Genomic DNA, 5,633 nt, shown 5'->3' on the forward strand with positions numbered 1-5,633 from the left:
ATCATTTACTACCCAAAAAATTATTTTGACTAATAAAATGTTATTATACTGCAGTTAATTCTTTTGCTACTGGTCAACTCACAAATATAAACATTTCATATGAAAAGTTGAAAAATACTAAGTCATCTCAATCGGGCATTAGTTATTATCTCAATAGGTCACGGATGAGTCATCTGTGACGGGCCTAGTTGTTATCTCAATTGGGCCCCAAGTTGGTGCTCATCACGGATGATGGTCATCCATGAAGGGCGTCAACTTGAGGTCTGATTGAGATATGGAATGTTATCTCAATCGGGCCTAAACTAAGACCCATCACGGATAGGAGTTAACCGTGACGGGCGCTAACTTGAGGCCCGATTGAGATATGATTTCATATCTCAATCGGGCCTAAACTACGGCCTGTCACGGATAGGTGTTATTAGTGACGGGCCTGAGTTTTATGCCTATCTAACGTGTCTATGCGACCATATATCAATCGGACGCTTTTTCGGCCCGATTGAGGTGACTTCTTTGTGACGGCCCGCTTTTTCGGCATGTGAGAGGCCGTCATGGATGGAAGGTTATGTACTAATGATTGTTTACTAAAAGAATATTCTACAATATAAAATTCAATAAAATATATTGAAATTGTCTCTAAAGTATCTAGGGTTGAAGTTGTCTAATCAATCTTTAAAGTGGCTCTAGAATTGTCTCTGTAGTATAGAACTCACGATTTTAGAGGTAATTCGAAAATCACCTCTACATCATGTTTTCGTTGATGCAGTTATATATGGGTGGTAATAGGTCTAAGGCGTACGATTACTTTCACAACCCTAGACAGCTCGTATATATACCCTATAGTTTAACAAATAGTTTCACTCATTCTTTCATTCTTTCATTCAACACTCAAGGGTTCAGATCATCCGTGTAGAATCCAACGCATCAGATCATCTCCACCTCCTCACCTCTGCATCCCCCAGCCCCACGCACATCGATCTCCCCCTCATCCCGCAACCCGCGCGCCGTCTCACCTTCCTCCCTCCCTCCCCTAACCGCATCGCTGCCCTAATTGCCGCGCCCGCGATCTCCGCTCAAATCCCGCAAGGCCGCCACCCCTTCCAGGCTGCTGTAGACCGGCGCCGTCACCCGCATCGCCGCCTCCGCTCCGATCCCCATATCGCGAGTCGCAAGCAGAGCATGGGAGCGGAGGGGAGGGGCGCCGTCGTCCCGCTGCAGACCGGCCCATTCCTCGCGCTCTCCTCTCTTGGCCCCTCCGTCCGCGACGCCGCCCCCTCCGCGGCCGGGAAGACGTCGCCACCACCACCTCCATCCGCGACGACGCCACAACCTCCGTCCGCACCGACCCCACGCTGCGCACGCCGCCGATCCTTCGTCCACGCGCTGCCGCCGCCGCTGTCGCTGCCTCCACCGCCGTCCGCGTCGACCCCACGCTACCCATGCTGGCGGCCTGCTGCCCCACATCGTGTTAACACCGGGATCAGGTTTCTGGCCATCGTCTCCACGCAGATATGGGAGTTGTGAATTTCCCTCTTTTATCTTTCTTGGTTTTTCTGCTCTCAGTTCTAATAGGCCTACAGATTGTCTGAATCCATTTGAACAAGGTTCTGCACAAATCTTCTGATAGAATTCTGATTTTCACAAAATTAATCGTGGTGGTATTTTACGCATGTGGCAATTTAATTACCAAAATAATAACTATTTCTATCAGTCTTTATGTTTAGGTAACCTGCCCAAGTAAATTGTATTAACTGATTGATGTTTGTTGTTCCTGGTGATGATTCTCTTCTGTTTCATGTGGTCTGCAGTGCATGGACAGTGTTTACAAGGTAGCCCTATACTCCTATATTCATCACAACATAGTAGATAGTACAAACGAGGTGCGTATCCATTTGCTTTAATTCACATAGAAAACTCCCTACAATTGAAATTCACTAATAAGGTGCATATTTTGTTCTCAGCCACATCACCGTCTGTTTCCGCCATGGCAGCGTGACTCCGCCCGACGGCTGGAGGAGGCGAGGTCAGGCCTGCCCTCAATCGACGCTCCACGCCACCGCAGCCCGCAGCCCCATCGGCGCCATCGCTGCGTCGCTCCATCGCCATCCCGACCTCGAAGTTGAACCGGCTTCGAGTCCCTCGTGCTGCCACTGATCCCAGGGCTCCTCAACCCTGCAAGCCATCGATCCTGCCTGCGAACAAGATAAGAGTGCTTCTCGATCCCGTTCCTGTACGAGGAGGCATACGGGGCATGGTATGTTTCATCCATAGAGATGCATAATGCCTTTATCTCCTTTGTTGACTAAATCCCCATTGTTCATTATTAAACATTGTTCATTGTGCATGGATATTTGTGATGCAAAACTCTACTCCAAAATCTGAAGTCCTTAGTGGTTTACTGTACCTGACAAGCAAACATCTCAAACATGTTTGTAAAATCCTCTCGAAAGTAGAGTACCACGTTCCTCAACCCTGTTCACCGAGATAAGTATTGTTTAATGATGCTAATGTATGGTATGTTAAGCTGATATTTGATGCTACTGAAATATGTAACATATGGACATGAATGTTCACTTCTTTTTTATGTAAAATGTATATTACCTCATTAATATGAGTGCTTTCAAACCTGACACCATCTTAATTGGAATATTTGATTATGAGAAAACCCTTATAATTTATCTCCACTGTTCTTGAGAGTTAGAAAAATCTTTCAATACATTTTAGTAGTTTTAGATGCTAAAAATTCCAGAAGTTGAAGGCTTATCCATGCAGTTTTAGATTTGGTTGGATGGAATTTGGATTCATTGAACATTCTTAAACTATGGCTCTTTTACCATCAAAACTTTACATTTTCCATATCGTCTTCGACTGCTTGTAGACAAACAACTACAGAAGAATATCTCATGCTTTTTATGAAACCAGCTAATGCGACAGTGTCGAGGGGGGTCTTGGCCGGATCCGTTGCTCATGGCCGGTAGGAGTGAGGAGTACACAGGCTTCCACACTACGAGGTAATCTGCGTGCATGATTCATGTGTCTGTTGGTTTCTCTATCTAAATGATAGTTCATTTTGGTATACCTCCATCATTCCAGGAAACTTCAATGCTCGAGTTGTCGAGCTAGGTTGGGGATATTTGATTCTTTAATCTGTATAGGGTTTGGTAGCGTGCACTCAGCCCTTAGGACTTAACATGACAGTAAGTGAGAAAAAGGGAAAACAGTGAGTTTTTGCATCAGGCTGGCTCAACTAAATGATTTTTATGTCCCTTTGGTAATGAAAAGATATTTTTCTGTTGTATACCATCTCATATGCTCTTAAGATACATTTTGATTTACATAACAATTATGTTTCTATGTGAAAGAAACTAAATATGTATTTGGTCATTTTGGTAACTGTTCGCTTAACTTGCATGGCATGTTGACTAATCCAGAATTGGCAACTGGAGGGGACAGTTGCAGTTCAGTGCCTGACTTGGCTGGCTGTAGGTACAAGTATTCATAGTCAACTAATAAACGGAATACATCTCATGCTAATTGCAGGTCCTTTTCATGACATAACTTACTCAAGAACGAAATGAAATCTGCATATAGTCAGTAGCAACTAAATTTACATTTTCTGTATGTAATTAATCATATATTGTTTGAAGGGGAAACTTAGTGTAGGATTCATGGGCAATGGCTGAGTTCGACAATATGAGGGGCTTATAATAGGTGTATCCCCAAGCTGAAAACTGAGCAGATTTTTGTAGTGCTTCTGTAATTAAAAATGCCAACTGACCTATTGATTATTTTTTTTAAAAAAAACTTTGCTATTGATTAATTAGTAGAGATTTACCTTACTAACATTCTCTTTAGCTTTATTATTTTTGACATAATCAATGAGAAGATATGTCTTGACATAATCAAAAGGGGCTGAGATTTCATGAGCAAACAATTAGATAATATTTTCTCAGCCCAGGTTTAGTCCTATTCCCATGCTTCACTGCTTGCTCCACTCCTTTTGTGACTTGGCAGGTACCATCTAATGAGGTTCGTGGTGGTTTTCGATTCTATTTATGTACAGGTGATCACTTTATGAACAATAAACATCTTGATTTTCCTCCATCAATGTTCATGTTACTTGCTGTTGTTATTGCTAACTAGACTCTGTATAAGAGAAATTTCTTCTGTTGTTTACCTACCTTTGGTAGGGTTATTTCACTTCTGAAATTTATTCACTTATTTACCCTATATTTGCTATTTAGACAAAATAGCATGATCTCTCTTTTGTGTCACAAGGTAATATCCCAGCCGTCAAGGGGTCTTTGATCTGTTAGTAATCCAGGTCATGGCCTATATTACATGGCCACAGATCCTATGAGGTGGGCTGTATTACATTGCCACACATCCTATATTACATTGCCACTGGCAATGCAGCTTAACGGGATATGGGAATTAATCTGGAATTTCACTGTAATTTACGCATCTCTGCATGTGGATTTACTGTTATGGAAGATGCTTGTGATTTTCTATACTGATTCGTTCAGTTGTTTCTCATATACAAGGGATAGGGTGATTGGGGAGCTGAAGCTGTGTCACCTTCTCTCCAGTTGTATCGAGAGATAAATTAGTGAGATAGGCACTGTCATTAAGAATTTTGCTATTTTGATGTCATGACCACTTATAAAGAGCATGCCCTGTACTTGCCATTTCTTTTGTTGATGGTACATTTTTCAGTGTCATTTAACATTCAAGTACTTCCAATTTGATTCCTTCCTAGCTTCTGAACATACAAGACTCAGAGCTCATATTTCCAATTTGTTTGTATAACCAATATTTTTCAGCACCATGGATGCATATTTAGTGTTTTCTGCACTCGAATCTGTAAATAAACTATATGGTGTCAGATATTACGGTTGGTGTTTAATATAGAGCACATGTTAATAAGCAATTGTGAGGTGGGCTTATCTATGCATATTTTATTAAGAATCTGTTACATGGTTGCCGGTGTGCTGTATAGTTCATTTATTTTGATCCATATTTGTACCTAAACGGTGCATCTGGAAGTATTGTAAATATGAGTTGGATTACTAATCTTATATGTTGTCGATTAGGTAAGTATGGATGAAAATCAGTTTGGTGGTGGACCGATAATTGCATTTGGAGATATAACCAATAACCAAACAGCCAAACAGGTGCAGTGAAATGAAAAGATCATCGTATATATTAGTGTTTACCCCTTGGTACATATATAAGTGAGATATGAATCGCTCTTCTCCGTTTCATTTTGCAAAAAAAATTCACAGGTAAAACTAATGATGAAGATTGACAGTTGAGGAATAGAAAACAACATGAATACCGTGCAAGGAAATAGATTTACATGAAATATATTTGATGTTCGGCATTAATTGATTTAAAGCTCACATGCACAGCACAGACCATATAAAAATATTTTTTTGCTAATATGAAATTCTAAAAATTATTAAAAACAAATATAATTGTACCGTAGTGTTTAGCACGGGCATATTACTAGTATTTTTAGTTGAAAAATAAATAGAAATTTAGCTCACCCTATTTTAGGCCCACTCCAAAAATTTTAGATGTAATTTGGACTTGCCTCATCAATCACCCCTATCAAAATTTCCCCTTCTGCTGCC

General features: G+C 41.0%; 1 long non-coding RNA gene across 10 annotated transcripts; it reads left to right on the forward strand.

Annotated features, from left to right (window-relative positions):
* Positions 1–957: 957 nt before the first annotated feature.
* LOC107278097 (uncharacterized) lies at positions 958–4,927 on the forward strand. 10 transcript variants are annotated; one of them, XR_010736825.1, is made up of 6 exons: positions 958–1,877; positions 1,959–2,251; positions 2,920–3,008; positions 3,091–3,194; positions 4,012–4,060; positions 4,542–4,927. It is a non-coding gene; the product is annotated as an uncharacterized lncRNA (long non-coding RNA). The 10 variants fall into 10 exon arrangements; XR_010736828.1 differs by having other exon boundaries at positions 4,548–4,927; XR_001540318.3 differs by having other exon boundaries at positions 4,012–4,927.
* The last annotated feature ends 706 nt before the right edge of the window (positions 4,928–5,633 follow it).

This window comes from Oryza sativa, chromosome 10 (assembly GCF_034140825.1).
Source record: "Oryza sativa Japonica Group chromosome 10, ASM3414082v1".
NCBI classification, from domain to species: domain Eukaryota; kingdom Viridiplantae; phylum Streptophyta; class Magnoliopsida; order Poales; family Poaceae; genus Oryza; species Oryza sativa.